Source organism: Macrobrachium nipponense, chromosome 2 (genome assembly GCF_015104395.2).
Source record: "Macrobrachium nipponense isolate FS-2020 chromosome 2, ASM1510439v2, whole genome shotgun sequence".
NCBI lineage: Eukaryota > Metazoa > Arthropoda > Malacostraca > Decapoda > Palaemonidae > Macrobrachium > Macrobrachium nipponense.
Window position 1 is genome coordinate 59,233,186 of NC_087201.1, and position 10,421 is coordinate 59,243,606.

The 10,421-nt window shown below is 36.7% G+C and overlaps 1 long non-coding RNA gene across 1 annotated transcript; it reads right to left on the reverse strand.

Annotated features, from left to right (window-relative positions):
* Positions 1-535: 535 nt before the first annotated feature.
* LOC135220623 (uncharacterized) lies at positions 536-4,108 on the reverse strand. The gene is made up of 3 exons (XR_010315737.1): positions 3,890-4,108; positions 1,309-1,582; positions 536-611 (listed from the first exon to the last, which is right to left on the reverse strand). It is a non-coding gene; the product is annotated as an uncharacterized LOC135220623 (long non-coding RNA).
* Positions 4,109-10,421: the final 6,313 nt, after the last annotated feature.

The window sequence follows — 10,421 nt, forward strand, 5'->3', positions numbered from 1 at the left end:
CTGGTCGACGCAGATTGTTTTATACTGCAGCACATCGAGAATATCATTACAGTATTATACGATGCATAGATAACTTGATTGTGCCGAAGAAACTTCGGCGCATTTTTTACTTGGTTATAATTTCTCTGATATCATTTATTGCGAAAATTCCTCTTATAAGCTTTCTCTCTCACTCAGTTTTACTTTCCGCACTTATTTCGAAAGATTTGCCAATTCAAGAGTAAGTCACTTGTTTACTTATTTATCTACAGTGCAATCAATATAAGCACTAGAATTCCTTCGCGATCTCTCTCTCTCTCTCTTTTATATAAACAACGAAGGTTTTCTTCCCGCAAACAAATCGATCAGTTAATCCTGGTTTCCAGAAACCCTCCACTAGTTATCAATATACCACAAAAACGCATACAATGGAGAGAGAGAGAGAGAGAGAGAGAGAGAGAGAGAGAGAGAGAGAGAGAGAGAGAGAGAGCTGGATCCACACACACACGAATCTTCCAGTTCATCAGTTTCAGTTCATTCAGACAAACGGTGTAAAACTCAATGGAGCCAAGCTGGTTTTTATAGTTTGTGGTAAATTGCCCAATGAATGACAAGCACTGGACAACACAGTTCTGTCAAGGGAAAAGAAAATTACCATCATTAGTATCAGGATTATTATCATTGTTATTATTGTTGTTGAGGAGAAATATCTCTAACACCCATTTTACATTGTATGCAATTCTGCTAAAACTTGTTCAAAACTATAATAAATTCACATCAACCGTCCATGTGATGTCTAGGCCCGCCCCTTACGACGCTCATGATTGGCTGTTGATAAGACAATCAAAGGGCTGGAAACTCTCTCTCGAGAGTTCACAAAGGCAGGATGTATATTCCACCTCTTTCAAAAGAGGTGGGACATGCATCCTGCCTATGTGAACTCTCGAGAGAGACTGAGGGTTTCCAGCCTCGTGATTGGCTTATCACCAGCCAATCACGAGCGTCGTAAGGGACGGGCCTAGACATCACATGCACGGCTGATGTGAATCTACTATAGCAGTTTCATAGATACAACGCATAACTTCTGGAGATTATATACATACACACACACACACACACACACACACACACACACACATATATATATATATATATATATATATATATATATATATATATATATGTGTGTGTGTGTGTGTGTGTGTGTGTGTGTGTGTGTGTGATATATGTGTGTGTGTGTGTGTGTGCTGTATATATATTTATATATATGCGCCTTTTTCCTCTATAAAATACTACTGCCGCAAAAACTATTCCTCTCATAATTCATACTAGAGTTTTGCACGAGGATAGAAACTAGACCAATGTCCCAGCTCCATAAGATGGTCTAAGGGGCTTGCGTGCCGAGGGCGTCTAGCATTCCTTTTCAGGTTCTCGCAATTCAGCTGTTAGGACGTCAACATCAGAAGTGAGAGGGTCCGTGGTAGAACTAGAATACAGAATCCTCTTGTGCTTCTGTTAACTTTCTCTAATAGCTAATCCATGGCTATTGGTCGCAAGCAACATTTGCTGAACGCCGGGAAGCTTCTTCACTCTGGAGCCGTTCCTTTTGAGAGATAGAGGAATACGGTAAAGTATGTGAATATAATCATGTGTATGTGTATAACAGGAGAGTAAAGCTGGCATAAAAGTAAAACGTTGCAAATCTCTATTAGCCTCCTGAATCATACACTACAAATGATGGAAATGAGTGCTAATAACCGCATCGATTCATAGATACTTTACAGTTAAGTCGATAAAATGAAAAGCTTTAAGCGAATAGGAAAAAATATTAGTAAGAAACCAATGCTAAACACGCACGCATGTATATATATATATATATATAATATATTATACACACACATATATATATATATATATATATATATATATATATATATATATATATAATAGACGTGTGCGTTCAAATTCATTGAAATGCTTTGCTAATCAACATGCACAGCGAAGTCTGTCGCTGAAAGTCGGCGAAGGAACGCGCTAAGGATGTCAACCTTTTTCTGTGTGCTAATGCAATTAATATAACGGTGCGAGGGAAACCGGGTTACGTTCCCGCCTGGAGAGGAAACGATAAGTATTTGACAAAAAGCATTAACGAAAACAAAAGGTGTAGAAGGCAAGAGAGGAAAGACAGCGTTTACACATTACCGTTCTAGTTGGTGAAGAGTGAAATACACAATTATTTATCCGTCAAATTGTTATTCGTGGCTTTCGAGAGCTGATTATCATATATATTGATATTGATCAAGGGTGTCGAGCCACCTATCATAAGCTCTCTATATAGATTTAAATATTTTGCTAAAGAAAAAACAATGATTTTGTTTTATATGCATCGCTGCCTTGCCTTGGATAGTGTGAGAAATTTGAAATAGTGACAGAAATAGCATTCATTATTGTTGCTTTCATCTTTATTCTGACTGCTATCGCTGCCATTGTGTTCACAACGAAAATTACCAATTGAAAGCGTACATGTAACTGAATCAAGATAACAAGATGTGCTGTCTTTGCGGGACATGAATGAAGAATAAGCAAACTGCCTGAAAACTAAGAAAGAAGATTTGTTAACAAATGTTACGCTCTTAGCCCAAGACCGTAACCGAGAGTGTGTCTGTCTCATCATCGTGGGAACCTCGACGGAATCTTAAAATAACTCGAAGACATGCGAATATGCAAATGAATCAACTCCTGCTGTCATCTATTGCTTATAAGCGCTTGTAATGAAGCAGTGGAAGGAATTACTGTTGATATTTTATGGCAATCATCCGAATGACTCAAAATATAGCCATTATTAGAGCAAAAGGGGAGCCTTGTAAAAATGTTTCCGGGCATTTTCATTACTGCCATCTTGTAAGCTTCACATCGAGCCATTTTGCGTTTATATTGATGTTACTGGATTCTCTTTATCTGTTCACCATTTTCTTTGCCTGAAATTCTTTTCGTTGTTTACTGTAACTTCCTGCGTCTGCCACGTCAATTTTACTTCAACAATGAAAATTGATACGTAATATTCTCGAATGTTTTCAGAAAATCGTCCGACAAAGTGCAAGGGAACAGTAGGATGACGTAAAAGTAACGTATTTGCGAAATCAACTCCTAGAAAATAATAGGCCTATATATTGTACTAAATCAGACAATAACGATGGAATCTGTGTGAGAAAGACTCGTCATTCGTGTTGGTGTCACAATATATTCAATCAGCTTCCTCAAAGGAAACCAAGATACGACGGAGGAATGCAGACAAGAAACACAGGAAGAGGAAAGACGGAAGGAGGAGTGAGACATACCCCGATAACGAAGAGAAAGCGAGATCAACTGAGTAACTGTCTCTTGCGATGCGCAGCCAAGCGGCGAAGAGCGTTGGCCCGCCAAGGAGGAGCGTCACGGGTTGGTGGGAGTCAGGGTGGGGGGGACCTCATCTCTGGGGAGAGGAGTGTCCCGGAGGGGAAGACTTCTCAATAGGAGGAGGTTTCGAGGTTCGCAAGTCTGCTGGGGGTTAGTTGCAAGTTTGTCTTTCGAGGACCAAATGGGACTTGAAAGGAGAAGGTAGGCAAAGGAGTCAAACGGAGTGGAACTGCAGTGGTAGCGCAGAAATGAACCTGAGAAATGCACTCCGTGTTAAAAATGATTCGGGAACATGGGGAAAAGTCTGAGTTTTCACAAAATCTAAAAAAAAAGAAGTACTGTAGAGGAGATACACGTAAATTTATATATATATATATATATATATATATATATATATATAGAGAGAGAGAGAGAGAGAGAGAGAGGAGAGAGAGAGAGGAGAGACGAGAGAGAGAGAGAGATTTGTAAATTTGTTAAATGTACAAATATCAGTTAAAAGTTATAAAATCCTCACCTACATTACTCGTACTCTGCTAAAAACCTAGGCCTATAAATGTAGAACATCGAAGAGCAGATGTGAAAGAAGACAGCCTTTACTACAGCTCCCAGATCTGGCAGAGCAACAGTGACTGACACGTCACACATCCACTGCTCTGGAGACAGTTGCCCTTGCTTGCAACATCAGTTCTATATAAGGAAATATTAGCATGTCGTCTGGGTATCTGAGCTCGAATGCCAGTTGAGGTAGAAGTGATATGCTCTCTCTTTTATGCTGACGTTTTTGCACGTCCACAACTACACAAATACACATCACGCTCACAACAAACACACTATATATATATATATATATATATATATATATATATATATATATATATATATATATATATATATATATATATATATCATAATAATAAGCGGAGTCTCTTCTTTCCGTTTTTCACTTTACCTCGTCTCACTTCTTAATGAGCACATTCTTTGGAAGCTTGAATTTCAAGTCAATAGCCATTGTGGGCTTGTTTCATATGAATAGGTTTTATCTGAATAATCTATAATACACACACACACATATACATATATATATATATATATATATATATATATATATATATATATATGTGTGTGTGAGTACAATGTATGTATGCGTGTTTATTTGAGCACAAGCCTGTCACTATAATATGGCACCACAGACAATATCAATACACTGCACAATGTAACTAAACAGAATAATAACGTACAAAACAGATGGAAGCAATTCGATATTGTTGGATGTTAGTTCGCTGTAGAAAAAAATAGTCTTGAACATGGACAACTAAAAATATAAACAAGACAAAAGAAGTTTCAGTGAGATAATTTTCTCTTTCACGCAACATGAAAGAAACGAAGAGATGTTCCTGAACAAAACTCTGAAGTCATAACAATACAGACTATGAATATGGGATATTCTTTATATTTTCTAGTATTGTACTACTAAAAATAGATGGCGCTGTTGAAATTTAATCACAAAAGACAACAAGTAAAAGATACGCCGAAGTTTCTTCGGCGCAATTGAGTTTTCTGTACAGCGTATAAAGCTGCATGAAATTCTCAGCCACGGCCCATGAAACTTTCAGTTGCGGGCAATGAAACTTCCAGCCACGGTCCGGTGGTGGCCTGTGTTGTTGGCAGTTATAGCAGTGACAGACGCACGATCATGGCTAACATTAAACTGAGATAAAAAAAAAAAAACTACTGATGCTAGAATACTGTCATTTGGTATGTTTGATGACTGGAGGGTGGATGATCAACATACCAATCTGCAGCTCTCTAGCTTCAGGAGTTTTTAACATCTGAGGGCGGACAGAAAAAGTAAGGACGGACAGGCAAACGTTTTCACAGAAAAGCAAAAACGGGTTGGAAGATCATTTCAGTCAAAAGCAGATATCTGATCAAAGAAAGCTCAGTGTCAGTCTAAATGAAAAGAAATGAGGAGACATTCTCTCACAAGCGCAGCTTTCTTCTCATCCTCATATCGATCGAGAGGAAATGATCTGGTGGCAGTGAATCTTTTCTCCGGGTTCGGCCTTTCCCCGTAACTGCAGATTAGGCCGATGTTGCCAAGGGCAGGTCAGGACTTCTCCTTGGGCCTCTCGAAATAGAAATAAGTTCGCGGAGAAAAATAATGGACTTTCCCAATAGTGAGAGAGAGATTACAGGAAATTATCAATTAAATAATAAAATTAATCATCTCACTTTTTATTAACAATTACAGTGTTACACTATTACAAATATTCATCACATTGCATATGTAAATAGAAATTCCCATCGCCTCAAGGCTGAACAAATACCAAAGTGTGAAATGGAAATTTTATTAGCAAAAATTTAAAATGATAAAATTAGCCAAATAAATATGATAAATATAATTTTTTATCTGCTGCTTCCAGTCATGGCTGCTATGCAACCTCGCTTATATCACAATCTAGGGCTTTAATTTTCCCAGGGTTATGCATGTAAATAAAGGGCGTGTCCATAAAATAACGAAGTTAATGTGTGCTTGCATATGGGACTATGTGTGTATCTTCGTGCATCTTCATGCTCATGAAATTAGCATTGTTGACGAAACATTTTTTTTAAAGCATGCAGATCGTTGTTGATTACAATAGCATAATTTTAAGTGAATTATTAAAGTGAGGACATGAATAATATACAATCCACAGACATTCTTTTCTTCGAAGAGGACAGGGGCCACAAAAAAACCGAACAGAAGTCCCTTTCCTATTCACTGCTGAGTTATTGCTAAATGATATTTGAATGAGCCTGACAATGGCTCTAAGAGTAGCAACATTAAATAATCCCTTAGTGCAGATGATCTCCGATCGTGTGTGTTTTCTAGGCCCCTGTGTTATTATTATAACTAGAAAAATTTAGGGAACACTAAAACCGCAAAATACTAGAACTTCATTAACTAACTTCTGACTAAATTTGTAGCTTCCCTTTCTATATTCACTTAAGTTTAAAACACTAAAAAGAAGAAAAGTTACTTTTGGTTTAGTTTCAGAAACGGTTCTCTGAGGAACTAGTGAATTTTAACTCATTCCGCTCTAGTGTAGTCATATAACGCAAACCTAAAATTACGGAAGTGCTGTTAGCCAATTATTCCTTTAGTTGTAATGTTTAGTGTCCGTTTCATCTATCAGTAGAAAACTTTTTTATTATTATTTCCATCTAAAAGTTACGTACAGACAGCCAATATATATATATATATATATATATATATATATATATATATATATATATATATATAGTATACATATATATATATATATATATATATATATATATATATATATATATATATATATATATATATATATATATATATATATATATATATATATATATATATAAATGAATTCTTTCGGCTGTTGAGGGTTACAGCCACGCTGAAGTGTTTCGGGTTAACACCTCATACCAAAAGGCTGCTTAAGAAGAAGAAGGTTTATATCCTCTGGAATTACCCTCTATGAGAGGAAAGGCCATAGGCAAACAAGAAAATAGTACTAAAAGTGCAATGCATTCAAACAATTCGGACTCGTCGTCTTTGTCGCACTAATCAGAGAACACCGAAGTTGACCTCCTCAGTTCGTCCGTCAATATTCTATTATTATAGTTATCTTCAGACATTCACGGCAGAGAGAGAGAGAGAGAGAGAGAGAGAGAGAGAGAGAGAGAGAGAGAGAGAACGTTACAACCTACCGTAAACCTTCCCTCTCTCTATAGTACACCCGTAAAACCTCATTGCCCGACCAATTGGCGTATACCCAAGTGCCAAAATCTTGGTTCTTTCTGTCGTGTCGAAATCTTCGGGTTTCAGATTCTAACGTAACATGAATTAGAAGCAACAACAACAATAAGAAGAATAGCGCAACGGATTAAGAAGAGGAAGACGAAACGGCTTGGAAATTTAAGTGTTAGGCTTAAATGAGAGACCCCAACAAAAATAAGATCGATCCACATCTCGTAAACTAGATGCCAAAGACAAAGTTCACTCAACGTTTAAGCGTTATACTGAAACGTCTGTAATTTCCATTCACACGTTCATTATATGGTTGTTGTAGACTGACTCATTTCATTTGAACTTGCTATTAAATTTGAATTTTAAATCGCTTGATCAAACGGTATTACTCTTGCAATGATGTATTTTGTAGTGTAGTACACTCATCGGTTGGGTTTCTGTATTCTCATAAATTACCGATATACAATAGCTAATAAATCTTCCACCTACAGCTTATCTATTAGTTCACTACTCACTATACATCATCTATTTTTTTCAGTTACAGAAATCTTCAGTCAGTAACTACGCACAACTTAAATTTGAGGAAAATACATTGACATACTCTCACTTTATACGAAGATTTACAAAGAATTCAAGTTTCACACCGCGCATAAGTTGCCATCATCTCTAATTTCAGAGGACGAAGTCTGTGTAGCGGAAGAGTGAGTGTATCTCCCACTTATATTTGCCTGCGCGCGCACACACATACACACACACACACACACACACATATATAAATATTTATATATATATATAATATTAGAATATATATATATATATAATGTATATATATATAAACATGTATATATAACATATATATGTATAAAATAACTTAAAATTCTAGGTGCATATATATATATATATATATATATATATATATATATATATATATATATATATATACCTAGAATTTTAAGTTAGCATGACAGCTCTCGAGAGGCTGTTACGTTCAAGTTATCTCCGCAATCGTAACCTCCTGTTGCTTTTGCTTGAACTACATTTCAAACCACCTTACATACGAAACTTTGTCAATTATTTTATCTATGTATATCTCAATCATCCTTTGGCTCGGAGAAAACGAGCCAACAGACAGTAACAGTTCTGTGGTAGGTATAGCAAATCCGACGCCGGCCACCATGTGTACATATATGGGACAAAATTCAGGTCAAGGCACCTCAACCACTGTTGCCCACAACTGAGCACTCATTATGAAGGAATGTTAGCGGTACAAGTCCAATTTTCTAGATAGTTTGGAGTGATTATCGTAAAACATAATAAATCGATATTTTCCTTGCTTTATCTGGGCACGAGAAGTGATTTCAATTATCTAAAAACAATTAACCTTCCACTGCGTGCCCTCAGGTAAATTGGTAACGTTTAATGACGAAGTAAAATTTTAATTTACCCTTAGCATCCTCGCCAATATCATGCAGTACACATTTCACATAGAGACCTCACACTCGAGTAACACCTGAGGGCTGAGTCACCGAATATTGAACAATCGCTCATTTCTGTTGCGGAAAACGACTGGGTTCCTTTCTCCGTGGAAGAGTAATCCGTTAAAAGTTAGTGTACTGGCCTATATAAGTCTTCAGTGCACTAAAATATTACCAATACTCTTTTAATAGCTCTCGACGACTTTAGCCATGTAACGTTGTGTCATAATGATGTAGAATAAAAAAAAATGGTTACACCAGAGAAACAAAATAATGCTGAAGTAAACATTAACAATATACCAGATGTCCTCTACTTCATAAATGTATATGTAATAAGATAGCTGATTTATATATATGCACACACACACACACACACACATATATATATATATATATATATATATATATATATATATATATATATATATATAGAGATAGAGGAGAGCGAGGAGAGAGAAGAGAGAGAGAGAGAGAGAGAGGTGGGGGGAGGTATCTATCTATATACATGTAGTAGCTACACGCACATATATATTTTATTTATATAATATAATCACCGTAGTCTATCAGGCGAACATGTGAATCGCCATGAATTTTCGGTGTCTCATGCATGCATTGCATACGATGAAGATATGCTGAAATAAGCTGTGCCGCATTTGCGAAATACGTAACTTATTCATCAAATAGGGTTATTTGCAACCCAATTTCATATCAACGAGCCATTCCTTTGTATAGTTGATATTTCCCAAACGGTTTCCCTTAACATTTAAATAATAAACTTCTGTATCCCAATAGTACCTACAAGCTACCTTGTGAGCTTGTTTTCATGTGAGAAAGCTAGAAAACAAGATCATTTTTTTTCATCCATTGTCACACATTTCATGTATGCTTGATATTGTAGTGATTTTACGGTTTCCCTTCGTATGTCTCGTATTACAATTTACGTCTCGAGCACAAATGATTTTAAAGGACATCAAACTTTTTAGGCATAATGAAGTCTGGTTTGACATTTCTATTTCGTCACTCTCGATCGTAAGGTTGATTTCATACTCAACTCAGTTCATAACCGTATAAAGAACATTCAAGGATACCCGTTTCAACTTGAGCATATAGTTCTAACTTCATTTTTGAGTTACAGATGGTGAAGATGATGATGAGGGTCACGCGTTAAGGAGTGGGGCGAAGATGTGATATATAGTGTGAGTGAATGGAATACATTTTAAAAGGACACCCTTTCTAAAACAGGAGACGACGTTTAAGGATATAGAAAGCTCCCATGGTCGGTTGGCAGCCATGGATCCAGCTACACCATTGTTCTCAGTACATTTCCCTTCAACCGATACTTTTCGGAATCCATCAAATATGCAAAGAAAATTCGACTATATTATGATTTTATTTATCAAGTAACATTCTCGTAGACCGTACAGTATTAGAGGTATAAGAAAAATCTCGAAATCATGTGCGCAAGCCACTTCAAAGGCATAGTAGTTAAGCCCAGTTCGCCGAAACATTATGGAAACATTTCAATCGAAAGAAATCCCGGTCTTTCTACTATTCCCGCCTCGCATTCAACGTCCTCCTCGACCAATCAGCGGTCGAGATCGTCTCCATGTCCATATAAGGCAAGACGTTTGTCTGGGCGGGGCCGACGAGGCCATTGCGGCAAAATAATAGGGGAGTTCACTCGTTAGATTGAGAGAAATTTGCTTTTTCGCTAAATTTACGCTGAATCTCTGTTAGCTTTCATTTCAGATATTAATAACAAGCTTTGTGTTAATGGTTTATTGTAAAAAAGTTCA